The sequence below is a fragment of the Quercus suber genome, unplaced genomic scaffold (genome assembly GCF_002906115.3).
Source record: "Quercus suber isolate HL8 unplaced genomic scaffold, Cork oak 2.0 scaffold_115, whole genome shotgun sequence".
NCBI classification, from domain to species: Eukaryota; Viridiplantae; Streptophyta; class Magnoliopsida; order Fagales; family Fagaceae; genus Quercus; species Quercus suber.
In genome coordinates, this window is record NW_027069580.1 from 242,770 (window position 1) to 257,880 (window position 15,111).

Sequence of the window (15,111 nt, forward strand, 5' to 3'; positions counted from 1 at the left end):
TTTTTAGAGTATGAACCAGGAAATGATTTATCTTTTTATTTTCTTTTCTTTTCATGTGGTACTTTCCTTTCTAGAAATCAAGTATTGAGTAAATTTTCATTCCACTTTTTTTTTTCTTTTATAAATTTTATATTATTAAGTAAATTATAAATATTTAAAATAATAATTATTTTTTAGAATGTGGACTGATGAGTGATTTTTTTTTTTTTTACATGGTATTTTACTTTCTAGAGATCAAGTACTTAATAAACTTTTTTTTTTTCCTCTTTAATCCACTTTCTATGAAAATTTCAGATAAGCTGCTCACAGTCGAAATCTGCCGCCGTAGAGGTTTTTTTTTCACAGTATCCCAACTGTCCCGCATTTTTTTGTTTAATTTAAAAAAACGGACACGGTCAGTTCTTTTCTAGTCTAACAGTCGCTTATACAATCAGAAGTAGACACGCATAGAATTAATATTAATGAACCTTGTGCACTGCACGTGAAGGAAACAAATTAAGTTAGAGAACTTAATTCAAAACAAAAAAAAAAAAAAAAAAAAAGTTAGAGAACTAAACGACACTAAGCAGTGATACACGACTTGTTGCAGTGAAAAAAGCAAGAGATAAACGACAAGTCCTTTATAAAGAATTGTTTAAGCATTTCTTCAAAACATCAAAATGCTTTCCACGTCTTGCTGAAATATCAAGACCTTCAGATAGTGCTGCAATGTTCCACCAATCTGTTTGGAACTATTGGTCGGTGATTCTGTAGTCGTATTATTCACGACGATTTTTTTTTTTTTTTTTAAATGGTAGCAAAGCCACTAAACAAGAACAATTAAACAGATTTTTAATTTATCAACAGAATAAAGTGTAATAATTTAGTGTTAAATACTAGCTGTAAAAGACTTAAAACCATTTGATAATTTTGTAATTAGTAATGCTAGAAATATAAAAAAATTTACAAATTGTTGATGTGATAAGTGGTTATTAGTTTATTGGTAAATGAAAAAGTGATGCCAATGATAAGTTTAAATGATAACCAATAAGAAACTAGTTACATCAATAGTTTGTAAAAATGTTTTAAAATAATTTATAATTGTAACATTACTATATTGTAATAACATTTTCCCTTTCAATTAAATAAGGTAACCAATAACTATTCATAAATATCAATAAATAATCTTTCTTTTTTCTTTTTTCTTTTTTAATTAAATAGCATCTATAAATTATCTTCGTAGCAAAAATGTAAGTCAAAGTGAAACGGCAACCGAGAAGAAATATATGGCATATTAAAAGCAATTATAAAATATATCCACATTAATTGTCCTCTTTCATCATACCATTTCTTTTTCTTTTTTTTCCCTAGAGAAAATTACATAGTAACCTCCGTCATTGAACAAATTGCAATTATTGTCTTCATCACAACTTGTAAAAATAGAAGATTCAATAACTAGTTCCACATAGCTTTGTTATAGGACTAATTAACAAAATGCAATTTCATCTCAAGATACTATCTTAGAAGAATATGGGCTTAGGACCTTTTGGATATATACCACTGTAAATTTCTTTAAAAAGCACTCTCCCCTCTCCTCGTGTATGTATGTGTTACAAATACTTAGTATTCTAAAAAAAAAAAAAAAAGGGATTAAATAACTGGACCCTCAAACTTTGCTATAATATTCCACAAATGTTGTATTATATGGTGAGATTGTTCTCAAGTTAGCACCCATTAAAAGACTTTTTGTTTTCTTTTGAGGGTTTTTTGTTTTTGTTTTGAAGGCATATCTTCTTCTTCTTCTTCTTTTTGAGAATTTTGAAAGAATTAACCAAAGACACTATAAAGGAAACCAAGATAAAGATCTAATCTTTCTATAATAATAATAATAATAATAATAAAGATAAAGATAAAGATCTAATAATATATCAGACTTGAGAGCCTTAAGGAGCCCGTTAGGGAAGGAATATGAGAAGATAGATCCAAATGATTTGGATTTTACAGCCCATTATGGAAGTTTATAAGCAAGACTCATCAAAATCCCTCTACACCCACTAAAATATAAACCCACGTCACATCTAAGTGATGGTGTCAATTCGGGTTAGCGTGTCGGGTTCATGTCGTGTCGAGGTAGGGGTATTCGACTAAATCGCTCAACCCTAACCTGACCCATTTAATAATCATGTCAGGATCCTTCAACCCTAACCTGACCCGTTAATAAAGCGGGTTAACCTGACCCAACCCATTTGACATGCTTAATAAATGAGTCATGTTGGGTTGACACGAATATAACACAGCCCATTTCAACCTGTATAATATTAAATATAACATCCATCTAGAAATAATTTTTTACATTCTAAAAAGCAGTGCATACACTTCAAGTCTTCAACACACATTCAAAATAATATAGTTCAACAAAAATATAACATTCATCTAGAAATAAGTTCTTTATACTCCAAAAGAAGTGTAACACTTCAACCCAAATTCAAAATAACATAATTTAACAAAAATAAAATAATATAGTTCAACAAAAATATAATATCCTTAGAACTCGCTAAATACTAAGTATCAATATTGAAATAATTTGAGCAAATAGTAGACTACTCCTGACTATGACCACGATTATCATCCATAGATTCTTTGTTGATGTCCAAATTCATAACATCTTCCACAAGCTCATCCAATTTCATTTGTGTAAGTTCTTTGCCAAAATAAATAAATAAATAAATAAGTATTAGTATTTACAAAATATGATCATGCCTCAACAGTTTTACAAGAACTAAATAATAATAATGTAAGAGTAATAATAACTAATGAAACAAATAAGATTACCTTTCTCTCCATACAGCCAATCTCTAGTGCAAACCAATGCCTCAACAGTGTCCGGCCTCAATGAACTCCTAAATTGATCAATCACTCTCCCACCAACACTAAAAGTAGACTCTGAGGCAACAGTAGAAAAAGGAACACTCAAAATATCACGAGCCATGGAAGCTAATTCAGGGAATTGGAACTGATTTGCTTTCCAAAATGAGAGAATATCTAAGTTTGCACTCCTGCCCACTCTTGGCTCATCCAAATAGAGTTCTAATTGACTTTTTTGTGAATGGGCAGACTCTTCATCAATTTCAAATGAAAAATAGCAATATAAAATAACATATTAAATTAAAATAATTTTTTACCTGATAACTGCTTAGTCTCTTTGCTAAAAGATTGAATTGGACTCACATGAACAACCTTTCCACCAGTTTTCCAGTAGCTTTGATGTTGTAGGAGCATTACTTGCATATTCCAAGGAAAGAGAAAATAATTTCTCAAGCACATTCAAATATGCAGGGGAACCACTATATCCATAAAGCTTCTTATAGCAAAAATCCACAAACTGAAGCTTATAATGAGGGTCCAACGTAACTGCTATAGCTAGTAGTACATTGAAGTCCAACCAATACTTCTCAAACTTGGCAAGCATTTGGATTGCCATTCTTCTCATGTACTCATCTTCATTCTCCCTTTGTTGCCTCAGGTTAAATAAATCATGAACACTGATGGAAAGTACAAATTGGCAGCAGGATATTTGGTTCCAGAAAATGCACAAGTAGCATCATAAAAAACAGCCAAGAATTTGTCAATCTTTTCTACCCTACTCCACTCATCAACAGTGGGACAATTCTTATAATTAGAGTCCGTCAATTCTAAGTGACAAAAAGCACGCCTGTAGTAAAGAGCATTCTCAATCATAAGAAAGGTAGAATTCCACCTAGTGGGAACATCTTGTCTTAAGCCTCTCTTACCATCTAAAGACATTTGATTCACCGACTCTAAAAATTTTTGCTTCTTCACTTGTGAACCTTTCACATATTTAACACTTTCTCGAATTTTTTGGATAGCAATATCAATCTCCTTTAAGCCATCTTGTACTATTAAATTAAGAATATGAGCACAACAACGAAGATGAAAAAAATCACCATTACAAACAAGTGCTTTCCTAATACTCAACTGAGTTCTCAAGATGTCAACAGAAACATCATTAGAGGAGGCATTATCTAATGTCACAGAGAATACCTTGTTCTCAATTTCCCACTCACAAAAAGCAAATTATACATTTTCTTAGACAAAGAAATTCCATTGTGTGGTGGAGGCATAAAGCAAAAATTCAACACCCTTTTTTGTAAAACACAGTTTCTATCAATGAAATGTGCAGTAATGCACATATATCTATCAGTGATTACAGTAGTCCACAAATCAGATGTTAAACTAATTCTACTTGGAGCATCTTTTAACATGAATTTAATCTTTTCTTTCTCCCTTCCATGCATCCTAATCAAATCAGCCCTAGCAGTATTTCTAGTAATAATGGTAGCTTCAGGGCATAAATAAGCAAATATAGCTCTTATGGCAGTATACTCAATAAAACAAAATGATAAGTCATGCATAACAATAGCAGAAACTAGCAACTCACTAAATTTATTAGGTTCAAATTTAGATACAGCCCCACCATTTTTACTTAAAAGTAATTGACCCACATCTCGTGTATCTCTTCTCACACAATTTTCCAAATGACGCTTTAAGTTTCCAGTTCCGTAATGACCTGGAACTAGGTAAACAAGTCCACATCTCTTACATTTGCATCTTGGCTTCTTGTCTGGTCCAGGAGGAACCATTTCAAAGTGCGGCCAAACTAGTGAAGTTTTCCTATGCCTTTTCTTTTTTTGACCCTTCATTAGAATTGTTATATCTTCCAAGTCATCAACTTCTTCCTCAGTTATAATCTCCACATCATTTGTATTTTCCACGTTATTGCTATTGGTTTCCTCCATCTATACCTACACAGTTCACAAAATGCAAATAAACAACACATTACAATACAAATATAAACACTGTTCTTGACGTTTTATTATTATTTTCCGTCACAAACACTTGTTAATTCTATAATCTGCAACATATGAAACACACTTCAAAAAATAATATACGGATCCAAGGGAATTAATACATGTTTATAAGATGGCCAACAAGCATATATCTCTCTTATTATAATGTCTAGCTGCCTTATTATCATCTAAAGAAACTAAAACAAGTATTGTACAAAAGAGAGATAGTACAGCTGAAAAGTTTATCGTACAAAAGAGATATAGTATGGCTGAAAACTAAAACAAGGCACATGGGTTCAAACTTCAAAGTTTATTGTACAAAAGCTGAAAAGCATATGCAGAAAAAAATAAACACACTAGAGAGAAAGAGAGATAACCGGTTTGAGAGTTTCCACTTAAGTCTAAGAATTGGCGTGAGAAGAATAGTATGGCTGAATTAATAAAAAAAATTAGATATTTATAAGAAGGTTTAGAGGTTTTGGGTTTAGAGATTTAGGATTTAGAGGTTTAGGGTTTGTAAAGTTTTAATTTTCAATTATATCCCTTGTAAATTTTTGTAATTACTCACTTTTCTTTTTAAATTTAAAATATATGTTGGATATAAAAAGTATTTGACAAATTTAAAATAAAATAAATATTTATTTTTTATACGAGTTAAATGGGTTGTGTTAAGCGGGTCATTTCGAGTTTAACCCAAATAAATTGGTGTGCCAAACGTGTCTATTGTGGGTTACGCGGGTTGACCCACTTATGACACGTTTCTTATCGTGTCACTTTCGGGTCGACCCGTTTATGATCCAGACCCATTAAGGCCCAACCCTAACCCGAAAAAACCCGTGTCGGGTTCATGTTGTGTTCGCGGGTTGGGTCGAACATTGACACCCAAAAATATCTAAGGGAAAGCTGGTACCACCACATTAAATGCACTGCAGCTACTTTTCTGGCCGCATTTATGTGCAGAAGACCCCCTGAACAGTACTGCCTTAGCTACCACAACTCACAGAAAGCCAAATAGGGTGTCTAATGGGACAGATACTCAAGTAAGGGCTCAAATGATCAACAAGTGTAGGATCAAGATGGTCCAAGAGGATCAAGATGGTCCAAGATGATTTATATAATGGAAGAGACCTTCCATGAGAGGGGAATTGAAAAAGAAAGAAAGAATACTGTAGCAATCAAAGTGATACTTGTAATCAGTTTAATGGATTTATATGGATATTTACCCCCTCGAACAGTGAGTTCATTCAGTTCTATGTTCCTTATTCTTACTTGATCATATTCCAAATCCATACTAGCCGTTGTCAAGTTCATTAGGGCCTAATTCTTTTATCCACTCTCTACAAATTTATTATACTAGGCTCACTGGGCCAACATCTCTTACATTTTAGGCCTGCAAATCGGGTCCTTACAATTGGCGCCGTCTGTGGGAAGAACTAATGCGATAGTGAGTGCAACGCTTAACTATGGTAGGATCAAGTCCACACCAAGCAGATCTTTGGGATCCCTTCATGGCGACTCTTTTGTCAACCTTGAGCAAAGAGGTGACCATGAAGGAAGTGTGCATACCACACATACTGATAGTAGTCAACCTCGAGGTGGAAGCCATATCTCCTATGCAAAGAGTAATAAGGGCATGCAATTGGAGATTGACCAGTTGATAAGGAAGTTGCGCCATGCACAGCAAAGGCAAACTCCCTCCAACTCTGATGTTTCTTCTGATGACAGAAGAGATGTCAGTTACAGGCAAAGTCTCAAACCCCACCTAACAAATCTTTTTCCTACAAGGAGGAGCACCATCGTGAGCGTAGGTTTAGAAGCCTGCCTCGAAAAGGCATAGGAAATGACGCTATGAGCAAGGCGTTGAACCAACTCTCCAAGTTACCTTTCACACGCAAGATTGAAAAGGCAAAACTTCCTCGGCGATTCACTCAGCCCGCTTTCACCATGTATAATGGTAAGACAGACCCTGTGGAGCATGCAAACCACTTCAATCAGAGAATGGCTGTCCATTCCAAAGACGAGACCTTGATGTGCAAATTGTTCCCTTCTAGTCTGGGACCCGTGGTGATAAGATGGTTTGATGGCTTAAGGGTGAGTTCCATAAATTCCTTCATGGAGCTCACCCAGGCATTTGACTCTCATTTTATCACCTGCAGCAAGGGTCCTCGGCCCCTAGATTCCCTGCTGTCTTTGTCCATGTGAGAAGGGGAAACCCTGAAAACGTACTCGGACATATACTGGGAGATGTACAATGAGTTAGATGATGACTTTAATGACGTGGCCATCAGTACTTTCAAGGTTGGCCTCCCAACTGAGCACGGTTTAAGGAAGTCTTTAACGGGAAAGCCTATCACCAGCGTGCGCCAACTCATAGACCAGATTGACAAGTATAAGAAGGTTGAGAAAGACCAGTAGTAGGAGAAAGGAAAGGATAAAGTTATCCCTTAGGAGAGGAGGGATTTCAGGTTGGATTGATACAACAACAACCGACCTCGGAGGGACTTCGCTGGGCTGTCAGGATCTGCTAATCCTCAGTCAGTCAATGCTGTGTTTCGAGAACCAGTGCATCAAGTTCTGGAGAAGATTAAGAATGACCCATTCTTCAAATGGCCAAATAAGATGGCAGAAAACCCCGCAAGGCGCAATCAAAATCTTTATTACCAATACCACCAAGACTAAGGACACACCACGAAAGATTGTAGAAATCTATAGGACCATCTGGACCAGCTTGTCTGTGAAGGAAAGTTAAAGCAACTCTTGCATCATTCTAGTGGCCAGCAGGGCCGAACACACTCAGAACCTCGGAAGGTTGATTCTTCAAAACCGCCCTTAGGAACGATAAATGTCATCTTTGTTGCCCCAGGGAGGATCGGTTCCTGCCCCTCTAGAGTGATGTTTGTGGCTCCGCTATCTGTCGAGGGCGCTAACCCGAGCCAAAGAAAGCTAGAGTAAAAATCCAACCAGTTCTAAGTTTCTAGGACAAAGATAAGATTGAAACCATCCAACCCTATGATGATGCTTTGGTAGTCACACTCAGAATTGAGGACTATGACGTGAAGAGGGTAATGGTGGATCAAGATAGTGGCCCTGAGATCATGTACCCCAATTTATACCGGGAGCTAAATCTGAGACCCGAGGACTTAACAGCCTACGATTCTCCTGTAGTGAGTTTTGATAGGAAGATTGTCACTCCGAAAGGCCAGATTAGGCTACCCGTGTAGGCTAGCTCAGAGGTAGTGGAAGTGGATTTCATCATCATAGGTGCTTATTCACCCTCCACAGCCATTATGGCCCGGCCTTGGCTTCATGCCCTAGGAGCCGTTTCTTCCATTCTCCACTAGAAGGTGAAATATCCATTAGAGGGCTAGCTTAAGGAGATCCTCAAAAGCCAATCCATAGCTAGGCGGTGCCTGATGGCTGCCATCTTACATCAGCCTGAGATTGAGACTTTAGCTTTTGCCGAAAGGTGCTTATAGCAATTAAGGACTCTGGTGTTACCTATCGATGAATGTGCCGAGGACGCAAAATGCGAAAATTTAGAAGAGGTTGTTATTGGAGATGATCCGGAGAAATTCTTTCAAATCGGAGCTCAGCTGCCTCCTCCAAAGAAGGAAGAGTTGATAGAATTTCTTAGAAGAAATGTCGATGTGTTCGCATGGAGTGCTTACGAGGCCCTGGGGGTGGATTCGAGCTTCATCTGCGATCATTTGAACGTTAATCCCTCTGTCACCCCCAAAAGCAACCACCTCGGCGCTCATCCAAGGATCATTCTGATGCTGTCAGAGACGATGTGATTAAACTTAAATAGGCAGGGGCTATCAAGGAGGTGTTCTACCCTAAATGGCTGGCCAATACAATTATGGTGAAGAAGAAGAGAGGGAAATAGAGAATGTGTGTGGACTTCACAGACCTGAATAAAGCTTACCCAAAGGATCCCTTTCCTATACCTAGAATAGACCAACTGATGGACATAGTGGCGACTCCAGGAATTTTGTTCAGGGTGTTCTTATTCCACTTTGAACAAATTTCAGGTCATTTCGGCCTATTTCGGGTGTTTCGAGACATTTCGGTAAATACTGACCAAAATTCAAGATTTGGCCTTAAAGAAAAAAAAAATTCTTAAAACCAAAACAAACTTGCATTCTGTACACCGAAAAACCTCAAAAGGAAAAAAAAAATGAAAAGAAAAGAAATAAATAAAGGTACTTGTACAATAAACTATAAGTTCATTTGAAATATTAATAAAATTATTAATTATTATTGTTTAGTTGTTCCATAAATTTGTTTGTCTTTTATAAACTATAATTTGTTGTACTGTTGTTTCATTAATTATTAAATTATTAATTATTGTTTAGCCTAACATAATTTAATTTGTTTGTCTTTTATAATATATTAGTTAATTAAATTATTAATTATTGATATTTAGTTGCTTCATTAAATTTTTTTTTTTTTTAACTAACTACTAGCAGTCTAGCTAGCATACACCTCCATAATTTTTTTTTTTTTTTTTTTTTTTAATGTATAAAGACAATCAATTACGCCTGATGCCTGANGTAACCATGTACCCTAAAAACTTCCCTGATCCAACACCAAAAGAATATTTAGAAGCATTAAGTCGCAGCTTGTGTTTCCTTAGAATTTCAAAAAAATTTCTGAGGTCCCCTACGTGCTCGGACACCACCTTACTCTTTACCACCATATCGTCTATATAAACCTCAATATTTTTACCCAACTGTGGTTCAAACATTCTAGTAATCATTCTTTGATAGCTAAACTCTACGTTTTTCAAACCAAAGGGCATCACTTTGTAGTGGTAGTTTCCAATGGGAGTGACAAAAGTTGTCTTCTCCTGATCATCCAAGGCTAGTGGTATCTGGTGGTATCCCTAAAATGCGTCTAGGAAGCTCATTTGAGGGTGGACCACGGTTGAATCCACCCAATGGCGATGCCACTTACAACTCAGGGTGTTCTTAGGAACACCCTAACTGAAAAAAATCCTGAATTTTTTTTTTAAATTTTTTATATTTCCTCTATATTAGGACCACCCTCAATCACAGAATTAGGAACACCCTTAAATTAAAAAAAAAAAAAAAATTATATGTTCTACTTTCAAGCCAAAAAAAGAAAAGAAAAAGAGCAACGCCTCAGTCCTAAAGGTTTAAATCAGAAAACACTAAAGTATTTCATTTCAACGCCGTATTTCAGAAATCACTAAAGTATCAAAAAAAATTTTACTAAAATCCAATCCAAACCTAAAGACAGAGCAACGGGTTCTTTTCAACGTTGTCGTCGCTTAAGATTGGAGTGCTCGCTTGCTGCAATGCCACTTGAGATCGCCAGATCGGATCACTCGCTCACTCGCTCCGAGCAACAGACAAAGATCTCAAGGTTCATTGGATTGCTCGCTCGCCCCTCCGCCTGTCGTCGTCGTCAACACCGCTTGAGATCGGATCGCTCACTCCTTACTCGGCTGCTTCGGTGCTCCCTATTTCATTTTTCTCTTTGACTCTCTCTCAATCTCTCTCTTTCTATCTGAACTGAAATGAATAAAAATTATAAAACTCTCTTTATGAAACTCTCTCTCTTAGGAAATGAATGAACTTTAGCTTTATTAATTTTTTTGTCTGTGATTGGCCAAACCGAACTTTAGCTTTATTAATTTTTTTGTCTGTTTTTTACTTTTTGAATTTGGCTTTATCAGTTTATCTTATCCGTTGGTGTTGGTGTGTGTTTTAGAGTAACGTGTTATTGTGAAATTTTCTAATTAGCAGGGGCATCAGGCATCAGGCGTAATTGATTGTCTTTATACATTATAAAAAAAAAAAAAAAAAAAATTATGGAGGTGTATGCTAGCTAGACTGCACTGCAATAAAAGACTTCGTTAGAATTTAAATCACAATTTAACGATAAGGGTTTTTTTTTTTTTTTTTTCATTTCCAATACTTAAAGGGGGAGATTGCTCAATTTTAAAGTTTATAAGTGAATTGTGAAATACCCCAAAAATAGATGTTTTCTCTATTTTTATTATATTAATTCTAGAGTGTAACATATTGTTCATGTTTTGCTGAGCATGCATTTGAAGCTACAAGAATTAATTGAATTACTTATAGGAGAGTGGAAAATAGATAAGGAATATTAATATTTTATAGAAATTTACAAAGTGTACTAGGGTTAGAATTTAACAACGTGGTTCTCTTAACAATTTAAAAACGAAAAACAAAAGTTATTTCTTTTTCAAAACTTGATTTGTGTTGGTCAGGAGGACCACATGTCGGATTGACTCAATTCTCCAAGGAATGGACTAAGAAGTTGATAGTAGCACATGGTAAAAACTTTTGTGAATGATTTCATCCTATTTTTCGTCCACAGGCGTTGGGAAAAATATCAAATCAAGAAGGATTACATAAATTGTGGTTTCAAATACAACAATGAGGTCTCTAATCCAAAAGTTTACAAATGAAAAAATGCATATTGATATATAAATTCATATCCAAGCATATACACACCTGATATGAGAATTCATGCTTTAACAGTTTAACTGCGAAACAAAATCATAAAATAGGGTAATATATTGGATCAATTATTCATCTTCAAATTTTATTACATAATGTTCTCAACCCTCCCCACACATAAAATTCTTGCAGATAAATATCATGTTTATCTCAAACACACATTACATTAAATTTAGAATGGAGTACATTGTCCACACTGACTTATTAGAACGAACATGGGAGTTCGACAAAAGGAAAGCAAACAAACGGAATGACATAGCCATACATAGGACGTACCAGAAAGGATCTAAAACAAATTTTCAATTTAAGTAAAAAAAAAAAAAAAAAAAAAACTGACTTGGTTATTATAACTAGTTAATAACAGGCTACAAAGGTGATTTTAAGATTAGGTAACTAGTTAGTAACTCAAGAAAAATCTGACTTGGTTAAAAATTTAAGATGATTTTATGACAAATTGCTGTAACAGTTTGTAATGATTTTTGATATTTAAAAGAATGACTTCTCTTTTAATAAATAATTGTGTTGCAATGTATTTAAAAATAGTTATTTTGTGTCCTTTTGGTTGTTGCCATTTTGTTAATACTAAATGAATGTTAATTTTTAAATTTTTATGAAAATAAATTGTTTTTACTTCGCCCCACCTCGATTGAACCTCTGGCTCCATCCCTGATGCTCAGCTTCTCTTCTTTCAACTTTTCTCGAATGAAACTCCTCCATGGAAATTACGTGCTCCATTATGGCCTTTTGGTGAGTGTTTACCAAAACAAGGTAACTATTGCTATGATAACCGAATTGATCAGATACTAAACATTAATTATATATGCTAAGTGAAAATGGAAACGTTAGCTTGAAGCAGTTAGTCTTTTAACTTTATTCACATGCCAATTCTGGAATCAAATGCAAACACTTTTGTGCACTAGTAACTTGTTTTACGACAAGTTTCATGAGAACGAACAATACTATTTTCACCTTTTACAAAACAAGGTTGTTAGAATTTGAGATTTTACGAACTTTTTCAATACTTATGATTGTACCTTTATCTTTATGAAGTAGGGTTGGTATTATATATGTATATCTAGCTACTTCATTCTGTAAAGTTTTGCTACGATTCCTCCTACCAATCAGTGGCTAAGGGGCCTTACCCCCTTACCAAGTTCAAAAAACATAAATGCTGATAAATGATTGATTGTCGATCCCAACAACTTAAGTAAAATGGAGACACAAATCAAGCTCTGGATCTCGTACTATAATTCCATGATAAATTATCAATTGTTACAAAAATTTAAGCTTAATCATTAATATAAGTTTCATCAGTTGTAAAACATAATTTTATCATGTGACTCATTGAAAGTACATTAAAACAATTTAGTTTAAGTGAAAATTTATTTCCAATGTTTAAAAAAAAGTCAAAATACTACTTCAACCAAAACTCCTCAACAGTTTCAAGAATTTTCTAGTCTATTATCATTTTTATTTTATGAAAAACTTACACTTACATGACGCGCATTTGTCATGTAATATAAAGCAATTTTTTCTTTTGTTTTTACAATCTATTTTATTTTTCAATACATTCATTGAAATAATTTCTATAGTTTACACAAATGCTTGAATAATTTGTGCACAAGCATGATATTAGCCTATTAGTACTATATAATAAAAATTATTTTTTATCTGTGAAGTGGCTAGTTTTTTTGTTGTGCCAAGTAATTGCACTCTCCTTATGTCAACTGACTACAATTAATTTTACGACATTAACCAGCATATCAAGGGATGGAACTATGATTAGCCTATTTAAAGCTTTAAACTAGGTAATTTTCTGAGAGTTCACTTGGTATTTCCATTTAGAGCTTTAGTGGTAGAGCTTTTACGATAAAGAGTTTTAGTGTCTAGAACATTTGTCAAATTACAATAATAAAGTGTTTGAAATTGTTGTTCCCATTTGGAAACCAATAGATAAAGAATTTTAATACGTTAAAAATGATAAAAGATGACATATTGAGTGTTATTTTATTACGTCCATTTATTCTTGAACAATGCATAAAAAAAAATTAAAAAAAAAAAAAAAAACAAACAAACAAACTACAATACTCAAAGCTTCAAATTCCAGCTTAGAATAAGTCCCTGAAGCCTGTTGTGGTAATTTTTGCTGAGGATTTTTTATGCGTCCTAAAAGTGTTTTAGTCTCTCATAACAGCATACTATAGGGCCAGTAACGCAGGAGAATGTCTTATAGCTAGATGAATTATGTAACACATCCTTTTCTAGAGCATGCTATTGGTGATGCTTGCTTAATTGTTTTCCCATTTTTTATTCATAAAGTTACGTACTCTCTCTAAGATATCATATACAAAATTAACAACTTTTCTTTTCCTTATAACCAAATTCTCTTCCGCCCTTTTTTTTTTTTTTTTTTAATTTTTTTTAATTTATTTCCCCCCCCTTTATTTAAAGAGAGAGTGTATTTACTTAACCATTGTTTCACGAACCACAAAACTATGACCATGAGTGAAGGCTATATATAAAAAAATTATATTTTTGGAACAAAGTTTCCCTTCAAACTCTTTTTATATCTTTTTATTGAATGTGAATTTTGCCAAATCCACCATTAAATTATATTTTCTTACTATATTTTTTATATTTGCAAAATTTCATGAAGATCTAAGATTAATAACTATGTCATTTATCAAATATTTAAATTTTAAAATTTTGTATTCTTAAATTATACATAAATAATAAATTTATAAATCGAATAATAAATAATATATGATTTGATCGAAATTTAGGGTGTGTTTATTTTGAGGTGAAATAGGGTGGATGGAACACTTTAGTGAGAAAAAAAAAAACTTTTTTGAAGTGTGTTTGGTTGGGTAGAGAGGAAAGAAAATAAATGGTAGGGCTCAGGTGTTTTCTCATTGGGCCCACCAAAATGTTTTCTCCCAAAAATTGGAAGAAAATTGAGAGACGGAAGCTTAAGAAATAAAATGAGCTTCCAAAAATACCCTTCACGTTGGACTTCATCTCTAACGTGTTGGCTTTTTTTTTTTTTTTTTTTTTGATTTTTTCTTTCTCTGTTCACTAACGTGCCTTTTTTTTTTTTTTCCTCTTTCTTTGATTTTGTCCGGACGTGTTAGCTTTCTTCTTCTTCTTCTTCTTCTTCTTCTTCTTCTTATGGTGCTCATATGTTTATTTTCTCATTAATTTTGGTTGGTTTTTGTTTTTGTTCCTTTTTTTTTTTAGAATAAAGGTTTGGGTTAATTTTTATGCTTTTTTTTTTTTTTTTTTTTACTTTAATGAAGTGTCACAATTTTTTTAAAATATAATGTGTTATTTTTGTTTTATTTAATAGAGACATAATGATAAATTTATACAAACTTTATTTTCAATCAAACTAAAAAATTTTCCATCCCTCCACTTTTTCACCCTTTCAACCAAACATAAATGAGGGAAACTAAAAACTTTTCTATCCTCCCAGTAAAACGGATCATTAACATGCATGTTAAGAATATAAAAAATATACAATCTAATTATAATATTTTTAAAATATAAATTGAAGGGTTTTTTCTAAATTGCAAAAAACTGGGTCTAAGGGACTAAGACCAATGGGTTTAGAAGAAACAAAAAAGTAAACCGGAGGTCCAATAAAAAAAGGCCCCCAACTCTATTCCATACATCCGAAAGATAGTCTTGAGCTAAAAGCCAACATTATGTCATTTTCCATTGGTTCAGATTTTGATAGGTTTTTGGGTCTAAAA